Below are 11935 nucleotides of genomic sequence, written 5' to 3'. Positions count from 1 at the left end.
AGAGCACAGTCACTATCCAGTCTCCTTCTGACTCGAGTCCGCCCGTCCCGACAACAAAAGACCTGAATCGTTACTGCGCCTGTCTAGATTAATTGCGTCCTTTCTGAGGCGGGCGACCACAGAATTACACGGTTCTCCAGCTGTGGTCTCTCCAATCCAGAAAGGTGTTGTTCTGAAACAATTGAACTGGTCATTTCATGCCGAGCTGAACCAATCCTGGCTGATAACACAAGGTCCACATCTCTGAATTTTCCTTATATTCCTGTGGATTCTAACATCCTCCATCGCTTCTGCCTCCACCATCGCCCCTGTAATTCATTCCAGACACTCGCCAGTACGAGTATGAAAAGAAAGACTTGCATCCCACATCTCCTGAAAACATTACGGGTTAGGTTTAGCATTACTGTGTTATACGGATTGTTTTTTTTCCGCATCAGCCTCGGGAAAAGATACAAAAATGACAATAAGTTAAAAAGAAACAGATAAATAAATCGTGCGAAAACAACTGCCTGCGTTTGACTCTTGTCCTCTGGGACAGGAATCGGCTTGAATGTACCTTCAGCGCTTTTCTCATGTGCTGATGGGTCTTTTCCCCGCTGTCGGACTTTATGATCAAACCTTCACAATCCTGCCCGCAGACAAACTTCCTTTAAATTTATCGAAGTACAAGGGCACTAAGGAAGTCCCGTCTGGCGGTATTTACTACACATTATTGCAAGGGAGTAGTTGGGTATACTGGGGACTTGAGCAACGTGTCTAGGTTGTCCCTAGCCACAGGTAAGATCCCAGAAAGTCAAAAATAAACATTATTGTTATTTTAGAAGGGTGGTGGATACTCCTCAAAAACAGAGACCCAGCTCACACCAGCGGCAGGATTCTTAGCGAGAAACTGTAGAATTATCGAACAGCACTTACACAAACGGAACCCCTGACCCTTCCAATCTGCGCCGACCTGTTTTCTAGCTTCGTCCACTCGGCGTGTACCGGAACAATAGCCTTCCACACCCCTTACCATCTGTGCACCTTCCGAGAAAGGAACAAGACTAGGAGAGAATAGAAAAGCCGTTCGGAGAAAAACATCAACCCCACTCCGCACAGAAAGGAACAGCATCCCGATCGCCAACCCCCCAACCCCCCAGCACCGCGCAAAACAGAACAAAAATATCACCCAAACCCCACTCCCCTCCGAAATCAAAAGGGCAAGAAAGGGGCCAAAAACACGGAACGTACATCGCCACACTGCATGAACGCCATTACGTTCAGCACGTACAGCAGGAGCTCAGAAGCATCTTCCTTCGTCAACGAAAAGTGAGACACCACAGGATAGCTCGACGCGCCTGGCACAGCGAGAGGCGTGCCAGTCTCAATATCTTACGTTTATTATGGAAGGGAGTAAGAGGAGAGAAAGAGGGAGCCTGGGAGAAAGATAGTAATAGGGTGCGAAGACAGAGATAGGAAGAGAGGCTGAGAGCTTTGGAGGAGATCGAACCGGAGAAGAGAGAGAGAGAGAATCAGCCGATCAGGTCCCGGGACAGCAGAGAGACTCTGCAGATGAACGACACTCAACCGCTCAGCAGTACCCTCCACATCCTACCAACCCATACAGCCCGTCCGCAGACGAAACACTCACCATCCCAGTAAAGTAACCCCCAGTATGCAAGGGAAAAGAAAAGAGACCAATTGTACCAATGCAATTTTATAAGAACGAAGCTTTTGCAATCGATTAGCCATTGCATGCGGGGCTTCAACGAGCCGTGATGGTGGGTGAGGGGACTTAGTGAACGAACCTTAGCGACCCTATTGAGCTTTTGCTTGGGGTAATGTGGGAGAAGGAGTGGGTGCCAGAGCGGCCATTGCATTCTAACTCTACCCCCAACACTCCGATGAGGAGTCGGTTGGTAAGTGGGCATTTGCCGATGCACAGGAAGATCCAGTATATACACATGACGGTGATATTGAACCACCCGGGTGAGTGTGGCGTGTAATCAATAGCCCATCGTGTCTTCCTTCCCCCACCCCCGTGTTACAGCCGACTGGTTGTCGGTGTGGTGTGTTTGGGGTGTGCGCGCATGGGGGCGATGGTGCAGGGGCGTTGAGAGTCCTGTTGGTGGGAGATCCGTGGAGTTGTAGCTGATATCTTAGTGGCTGAAGCAGAGAGAGGGTGAAGGCTTGGTGAGAATGCGTTGAGTCTTCACTCCGTACACCGGCCACGGAGGAGGGGAACCTGAGGGTCGCCCCTCCAGTAGTTTCCTTGACGTCCGAAGAGGGGCGGCTCTTCACAACGCTGAGAAAGCGGTTTAAGGTGAAGATAGTTTAGGGTCAGTCAGATATCGAACAGGGCATGAGAGAGTAGAGAAGAGTCGGGGAAAGGATGTTATTACGTCGCCCCTCCCCACATCCTCCATCCACCTCTACACCAAACCCCATCTCCGTTGCCCCACCCTTCCCAATGACTCACTCGGCCTCTGAGAAATCCTCTCTCCAGGAATGAGTTCGGCGCCGCCGTCACCCCTCCACCTGCTAAGCACCTTAACGTGTCGGTCGCAACTTCCCTCCCTTGCACAGCTCCCCTGTGTCCCAAACAATCCGGCAACCGCTCTGTCCCGCATACGCTGTCCTCCATCTCCGTTCCCCTCTCTGAGCGAGCTCAGCAATCCATTAGTTACCAGCAGCGGTCACCGTCTACGTCAACCTCCCCTGCCCTACAGCCTATCTCGCCTCCGTTACCCACTCCCTCCTCAATACCCCAACGGAACTTCGTCTCCCAGTCTCGACCCGAATTCGTGTCTCCCTCTCTGCCAATCTCCTCCTTCTCCTGCACCCAGAACCGTCTTCGTCACTCCTCCCTCCCCTACACACCTCCGGGAATCCATTGCCGCTTCCTTCACCTACAACACTCCCCGTCCTCTTCAGTTCCTCCCTCGCCCGCACCTCTCAGAAATTTGAAAAGGTCCCTTGCTCAGAAATTACCTTGATCAGTCTAGCTGGAACTAATCACTTCCCACTGACGAAGATTTACCGCAGTGAAGCAGGACAGTTTCGATTCGAAGTTCTTCACTACTGTCCGCTTCATTTAATCCGGGCAGGAACAGCAGCAGGGCAAATGTCTGAGAGAAGCTTCGAACTGAGTTGAGTTTTGAATCGCCTGCACGACCTGGCATGTTTGTGGTGTGAACTGAAGTATCGAGGGTGCAAAACGGTTTTATCTACGCGGCCGGGCCCGAACCCGAGAGCGGGCAATGAGCCAATGTTTGGCCGAAGCCGGAGAGGACATGGAAGCGTTTCGTGATTCGATGCGGCAGAACCGAGGTGTTCAGCAGAGCCGAAATAGAGTGGAGGCGGCGGGGACCGGGCGAGAGGCCAGATCGAGAAAAGAACCGATCGAGTCAAGAGCCGGACAGAATTAGAAAGACCTTGACAAGCTGAATACCGGTTCCGTGCACAGGCTGGAGAGCTGGAGGGGGTACGGCCCGACGTTCAGATGGTCCAAGCGCCGAGCGCGATGGAAGATATCCGGGTTTACCGGCCGGTGGCGAGGGAAGGGCCGGTTCAGTTTGCTGCTGCGCGGGGTTAACCCGTCTCTGCTCTGAACTCAGACTTGGAACGACACCGCAAGAGGACAAAGGTGAAGCGCAGCACCGTCTCCAATCGTCAGGCCGTCTCTCCTCTTTCCCTATCTGCCCCAGCAGCCAGCAAACAACACTACCCTCCTCAGAAACTCCTCCCTCCACAACTCTCTTTGCTCTCCACCCGCTGAATTCGCTTCGATCTTCCTACTCTCTTCACTTCTCCCCACCTCTCGCCATGTCTCTACAGTCTTTCTCAAAACCCCTTCCCCCCTCCAACCCATGCACACTCCCTATTCCCCATCTGTAGCCGATCTGTCGCGCCTTCTCTCTTGTTTTCCCCCCTTACTCCCTCTCTCGCTCTCCCTCCCCCCCCCCCCTCTCTCTCTCTCTCTCTCTCTCTCTCTCTCCCCACGTTGACAAACACGGTACGGCGGAACAGGCTCAGGAAGTCTAGCTGCAATGCCAATAAAAAGTATTCACCACCTTGGAGGATTTAATGTTTTATTGTTTTACAACAGTGAATCTCAGTGGATTTAATTTGGCTTCTTTGACACTGATCGACAAAGAAAAAGACTCCTTCGTGTCAAAGTAAAAACAGATCTCTAGAAAGTGATCTACATTAATTACAAATATAAAACAAAATAACTGTTTGCATACGGATTTACCCCCTTTAATTTGACACACCTAAGCATCACAACTGTGGAGAATATTTTTTTTTTAGCCAGAGAGTATTAAATCTGTGGAATTCTCTTCCAAGTCCGGAAGTTGATCGTTACCTGATCGGACAGGGGATCACCGGATAAGGCGAGAGGTCAGGTGTATGGGGCTGATTGGGATCCAGGATCAGCCATGATGGACTGGCGGAGCAGACTCGATGGGCTTAATGGGCTAATTCTGCTCCTATGTCTTCAGGTCTTATGGTGCAGCCAAGGAGTCACATAAGTAGTTAAATAGAGACCAAAGAGTGCAGTCGAGGTGTTTCAATCGATGTTAGTAAAAATGCATTTGCTTTCAGAAGGTCCAACCGCTGGTGAGTCGGTATCCTGGCAAAAACTACACCATGAAGACAAAATGACACTCCAATCAATTCCACGGAAAGGTTATTGAAAGGCACAAGTCAGAAGATGGATACAAGAAAATTACTTGCCGAGTCACTGAATATCACTTGGGGAACAGTTGTTAATGATCAAGGAATGGACAGAATATGGCACAGCTGTAAATCAGTCTAGAAGCAGAGGTGTCGAACTCAATTGCACATGGGGCCAAAACTCAAAGCACACTTTAGGTCGCGGGCCGAACAGGATAAACATTTATTGAACACACTAAAACTAAACATTTTCTGAACATAAATATGAATAAAAACAGACAGGAATATTATTCCAGAAAAAATAAACTAAAACTTTAAATAACTTAAATTTTTTGCTCTCCATAAAAATATCTCCTGTCAGTATTATACAAGTTAGAAATATGAGCATGCTGCAAAAAAACCCTGAAAATATAAATAAAATTTGTGCTTTTCAGCAAAAGTTAAAACAACAACAAATCAGAACACTCAGTTTTCTTTGCTCTTATGCCGTTTTGTCAGAGCTGGATGCTTGGCATCTTTTCTTGGCAATAGGTTCGTTTAGGTTTGGTGTAAGGTTCTGTGTTGTGGAGATTCTCAGGATGGACTGCAGGTGTTCATCAGTGAGACGACTCCTGTGTGATGTTTTGTTAATCTTCATCACTGAGAAAAGCTTCTCACACAGATTAGCGTTGTATACAGCAACAGACGCTTGACGCGGGAATGTTCCCGGGTAGCCTATCGGCAGCTGTTGCGCTGCATTATGGGATCTGTAGTTTCTGTGTTATCAGCGCTTCATATCGCCGGGCCACTAATAATTAAAATAATACATCTATCTAAAATGATCTCGCGGGCAGGATATAATTGTACGCCGGGCCGGATATGGCCCGCGGGCCTTGTGTTTGACACCTACGGCTAGAGCACGCCGTCCTCAAAAACTGCAAGAAGAGGACAAGTGAGGGAGTCCACGCTAGAAACCTATGACAACTCTGGAGGAATAACAAGCTTCAGTGGCTGAGCTGGGGGAGACTGCTCATTCAATAACTATCGCCCAGGTGCCATCTTTGTGGAAGCGTGGCAAAGAAAAGTCACTGTGAAAAAGAAAACTCACATGATATCTTGGCCAGAGTATGGGAGAAGGCATATAGGGGTCTCTGGAGTCAACTGGAAGAAGGTTCTGAAGTCTGATGAAACACAAATTGAGCTTTTGGCCATCAGACTAAACGTTACGGCTTGGGTCCATATCAAAGTAATGTATCGAAAGGCCGCAAGACAGCTAATGTTCTGTAGTTCTATAAGGGAAGCAGAGATAAGCCAGGTAACTACTGAATAGAGCTTTTGAATAGTGGAGAGTCAGCTAATAGATGGGATTCAGGTGTCCCGGATTTACCTGCAGAGACAAGTAGTGTCGCTGACAGAGTGGTCAGATTGACAGTATGGGCAAGAAAATGACCATCAGGAATGCAGTCTCTGGAAGTTTGGGAATGAGCGATTAATGTGTAGAAATTTGTTTATTAATTAGTTGAATAACTAACGTGAACGGATATTTCACTTCTCTGATGAACTGCTCTCTGAGACTGAGTTACCCCATAAATAAACGTGTTTGCGCAGCAACTTAATATCATCAGCATGTATCCGGAGTGTTGAAGAATGTATTCCGAATCGTTGTAATTATCTGGATCCAGCCTGGCAAGATTGTAATAAAGGAATTCGGCAACATTCACCGACCACAGGATGATGAAGCTTCCGGTGATGGTGAGAAGTAAGATCACAGACCTCCTCCTGCTCTCCATCTCCGGGTCTCTGCGGTTCTCCGCCATTCTCTGACCCCTCAGCCCCTTACGGACGCGACTACTCACTACAATGTGCCTGACTGTCAGAGCGTTGAACAGCAGTATTAACACGAACGGGAGTAACGGCGTTAGAACGGTAGAAAGCCAGTTATATCCCACCTAGCTGGGATCCGTTTAGTAGCCCGGCTTTGTAATACAATCCCATTTAATATTGTCAATCACTTTCGCAGGATGAAATATAAAGAAGTAGGACACATATTTAAAAGAGAACAGAACGTTGGTTGTTGTCAGAACCACAGACGCAGTTTTCCCGGAGCAATACTTTGTTTTCCGCTTCTGGCAACAGATGGCGACAAACCGATCAAACGTAAAAGTGACGGTGAACCAGACAGAACAGTCTGTAGCTGCCAATCCCAGTGCAGCGATTGCGCTGCACACTGGGTTGATGTCCAGGTATGTCCCGGGGATGTAGTAATAACTGACCCGCCACGATAAGGCATCAAAAATGATAGTTAGAAGATCCGCCGTTGCCTTGGCCACCAGGTAGCGAGTGGTGCAGTTGGAGAGGCCGCACTTACCCCGGGACAGGGTGACAATCGCCACTAAATTCACTGGGGGAAGAGGAAAAAGAATGAGTTATTCCCCGCTGCTGGATCTCAGGGCAGAGATAAATTGGAAACAGAGAACAAACTTTGCAGACAACTCATTTTTGGTAGTTTAAAAAATGTAAAGCGAGTGCCCCAGATGCCTTACACGCGTGTATGTTGGGCGAACCGTAACGACACTCGGTACTGGGAGCGGATTCAGTGATTGGAATGAGGCATTGTTATTTGACTTGGAAAACTAAAAGTATATCACGATTTTGTGATTTATTTTTGGATAATTGTTTCATGTCATTTGAACAGTTATCTAACAAATATAATTTACCTAGATCCCATTTTTTTAAAGATATTTACAGGTTAGAGACTATTTAAATACCGTCCTCCATACTTTTCCGAATCTATACTCTATAGATAGTTTGGAAAAAAATAGATTTAAATCTTTTTCAGAAAGGTGCAATAGCAACTATCTACAATATAATTACGAAAATTCGTTTAGATGCACGTAATGAAATTTAAAAAATGATTGGGAAAGTGAACTAAAACTTACTTCACCTATCGAAGAATTGGAAAAGGTTCTTCAATTAGTTAACTCATCCTCTATGTGTGCTAAACTTTCGTTGATACAGTTCAAAGTAGTGCATAGGGCCCAAATGTCCAAGGCTAAATTAGCTCGTTATTACTCTTACATAAGTCCAGTGTGTGATAGATGTCATTCTGAGACAACCTCTTTAACTCATATGATTTGGTCATGTTCTGCTTTGAAAAAATATTGGAAAGATATCTTTGACATTATTTCAACTGTTTTGAACATTGGTTTACAACCTCATTCTATTACTGCAATTTTTGGTTTACCAATGATAGAACCACACTACTTAAACTCTTCAGCGCATCAGATGATTGCATTTCTTGCATTAATGACTAAAACATCTATTTTGCTGAATTGGAAAGAGATTAATCCTCCCACCACATTTCATTGGTTCTCTCAAACCATGCTACGCCTAAACTTAGAAAAAATCAGAAGTGTTATATATGATCCATCTATTAAATTTGAAAAGACTCGGAGGCCTTTTATGTTGTGATTTGACCTCTTTCCAAACCTATTCTTGTGTTAATATATGAAAGGAGGTTCGGAGATGATGACACTAATGGTCCTTTTTTTAACGTCAGAAACAGCCATATTCTTTTCTGTTCTTAGTTTTGCTTTGGTTAGTATTGTTTAGATTAGTTTATTTTGGGGGGGGGGGGTAATATATTTTTTTCTTTTTTTCACTTTTCGGATATATATATATATATAGATATAGATATGTATATTCTACATTTTACACGAACATTTTTCGGAAGTTTATTACCTTTGTATTAACTGAATGTATAACTATATATGTTATCCATTAACAATGTAATCCCAACAATTGTGCAGCAATACTATTATGTTATATCCATTATCTTGATATTAATAATAAAAAAAGAGATATCAGCGGAGAATGTATCATTCTCTCCTTGAAGCAGAGGAGCAAGAGGGGCTTCACACAGAAGTTTAAAAATCGCAGGCGAGGTACATGTGTTCAGTAACGAAACCATTTCTCCACTTCTAGTGCATCCAATAAGAAGGCAATTTGTTTCCATGATGTGTACGTTTTAGTGCAAGCTACCGTCGGGTGTTTTCAATTAACTCACCCTAGTTCCTGCACGATGCTCTCGTAATTTAACCAGATCCACTTTAAAACTCTTTTATTTTTCTGAAGCGGGATTGGGACCAGCTGGAAAAATAGGCTAAAAATGGAAGATCGGATTTAACGCAGACAGATGTTAGATGTTGCCCTTTGGGAGGTCAGGCCAGGGTTAGTCTGACACAATGAGAAATAGGGCACTGAGGAGTGCGATAGAACAAACGAATCTGAGAATGCAGATCCATAATTCAATGACGGTTGCGGCACAGTTAGAGAGAGTCGTAAAAAAAGAAGCTTTTCCCACGTTTGACTTCATAGGCCGAAGTACTGAGTACAGGAGTGAGGATGTTATGTTGATGTTGTTTAGGACTTTACTGGGGCCTAATTTGGAATATTGTGTGCGGCTGGGCTCAACCACGTACAGGAAAGATGTAAGTACGTTTGAAAGAATACAGAAAAAAAAATTACACTGCTATTGCAGGGTCTGGTTGCATCGAATTGAACGGAAAGATTACATATGTTAGCATTTTATTTCCGAGCGGGTAGAAGACTGAGGGGAGATTTGATAGAGGTATACAACATTATGAGGCATATAGAGAGTTTAAATGCAAGCGGACTTTCTCTACTGATACTGTGCGAGAATGTAACTGGAGATCATGGGAGAACGCTGAAATGTGAAATGTTTATGGGAAACATGAGGGGGAACTTCTTCAATCAGAGGGTCAACAGACCGTAGACAGTGCCACCAACCGAAATGATAATTGAGTTTCCGATGTCAACGTTTAAGAGATGATTAGATGAGTACATGGTTGAGGGGTAATGGATGGCCAGGGTCCGTGTGCGGGTAGATGTGAGTAGGCAGTTTGAATAATTCCTCACGCACCTGACGGGCTGAAGACCCTGTTTCTGTGCGGTGGTTCCCTATTGCTGTCTGACTGTATATCTGGGTTAGAACTTTAGTGTCTCACAGCACCGACCAATCTAGAAAGTCGTTGATACTGTTCGATCCCTCTGTCCTTGCACACACTGAAGCATGGAGACTGAGTAAAATGGATGGTTACAGCATGAGAATATGGAAGCGCAGATGTGAGATGATGAAGCGAGTATCACACTACAGGTAAGGCTGTAAAGACAGTAGTTCCGGATCGGAGGTGGGTTTGACAGTGGTCCCAGTACAGTGAACAGATCTGTTGCGTCAGAGATGGTAATAGGGATGATTACGCTAAATACTATACAACAAAGTGTCATTTAATCCGAATCCTATCCTTGGTCAGAAATTGGAAGTGAGAAATCCTGGAAGTCATTGGAGGTTTGGAGCTGTGTGGACGTCATGTTTTACTTGTGTTGAATAGTAGCTCGTGGACGATACGTTACCTTTTGCCTCTCTTTGTCCTGGAGTCGAAAGGGTTTAATAAGTGCTGGATAATTCCAATTACAGATGTTTGTTAACCATTGAGCAAATAAGAGTATGTGATTTTCCGCGATATTTTGAAAATATGAATGCATTGCCGATTTGAAATATAGCACGAGGTTTGGACATAAGTGAGTTCAATTGGAAGAGAAACAGAAAGATTACCGCCATGAATGGCTTTATGTGAGTTGCGTGTTTCTTTTGTTCGTGTTGGGGGATGATTGAATTAATCTTTTTCTCTATACACGTGACAAAAATTGTGTCACTTTGCGAGAACTGGTTTCCAATTACTGATCCGAAATTCGGTGGCTGCGTATCTCTCCGAAATTCTATGAAGTGCTCATGTAAGTTCTTTAGAATACGTGCTGAGGCCTTTTGCTTTGGAAGTTCTGCATTCTCCAATTGCCTGCGATGGTTTTGAGGGAAGACAAGTGTGAGCACGGGTGTTCGCTTTGCTCGCTGTGTTTGTAGTTTGTGTCGTTTTGTATATTACATTTATTATTGATTTCAGAGGGAGACACGGATTTCACTCTGGCCATGTGGATTCATGGTTAATTGGATCGAAGTTTGAGCGAATCTCCACCCGAAACGACAAAACCAGGATTTCGAGGTATTGGGATAAATTGGTGAGTCCCTGAATTGTCATTCTCGAAGGCTGGTTATTTTAATGAGCACCAGAAGCTGTTCTGAACAGTTTTGAGTGCTGGTTTTAAGTTGTAGGTCTCCATTGGAAGAGATTGTTTTGTGTTCATTGTCGCATCTGCCCTGTAATAAGTAATTGACAGGTCAGTTTAGATAACATGGCGGTGTAATGAATAGCTCAGCGATTTGCTTATGTCATCAGCTCTAATTCCATAATTCTCCAGCTCCTGCTGTGTGGTCAAATTAAATCTATTATTTCCCTCAGCCCTATTTCTCGGAGCACTAACTGCAGGTTCCAAATGTTGTAAAATGTCTTAAAATTTTACAACTGTTGGAGTCTGCAGTTACCTTCCGAGTTTACCCTCCTAGCGGTACGCGTCTGCCCGCTGTCTTCCAACCAGTATTCATTCCATCTATAACATCATCTCCTTCTGTTAGGAAACCAATTCTTAATCAACACAGGATTACCTAGATCCCATGCCCCCGACTCTCGGAATGAATTCACCTATATCAACTATTTAGATTCTTCTGTTTGTTTTATTTTCACTTTTACAAATAATTCAATCTGGATCATATAGGACAACTTACCTCTCAAAGAGAGCCACGTTGCCTCTCCATAGCCAGACTAGGTTTCTCCAAGTACTCATCAATTCCATCTTCAATAATCCTCTACAATAATTTACCCACTACTGATGAAAGACTCACAGCTCTGTACTTCCAACGACTATCCCTATTATCTTGCTTCAACAAATAAATAACATTTGCCACCTTCTAATCTTCTAGTTCTACTTCCGTGGCCAGGGAAAACACAAATATCCTGTCCAGAAGTTCAGCAATGTCTTCGATTCCCTTCCCAAATCACCTGGTCTATATCCCTTCAGGCAGCGGGGAATCATCTATCATAATGTTTTCCAAGTTTCCAGCGCATAGTCTTTCTCAGCGTTGGCATGTTCGAGCATATCTGCCTTTTGACGCTGTGTTCACATTGATCAATGTATTCAGTGAGGAGCTTCACCGCCTCCTTGGACTCCAGACATAAGTTTTCCTCTTTTACATCTGATCTGCCCACACTCTCCCCAGTCTCCTCCTGTTCTTCACAGTGCAACTCGTCAAGGATTTCTCAAGCCTCTTTCTAACTTGTCTAAATCCATTATTAACTTCTCTCCTGTGTATATTGTGACCTTCCAT

This window comes from Hemitrygon akajei, unplaced genomic scaffold (assembly GCF_048418815.1).
Source record: "Hemitrygon akajei unplaced genomic scaffold, sHemAka1.3 Scf000089, whole genome shotgun sequence".
Classification (NCBI taxonomy): domain Eukaryota; kingdom Metazoa; phylum Chordata; class Chondrichthyes; order Myliobatiformes; family Dasyatidae; genus Hemitrygon; species Hemitrygon akajei.
The sequence above is the reverse complement of the archived record's forward strand: the minus strand, read 5'-3'. Positions refer to the sequence as shown.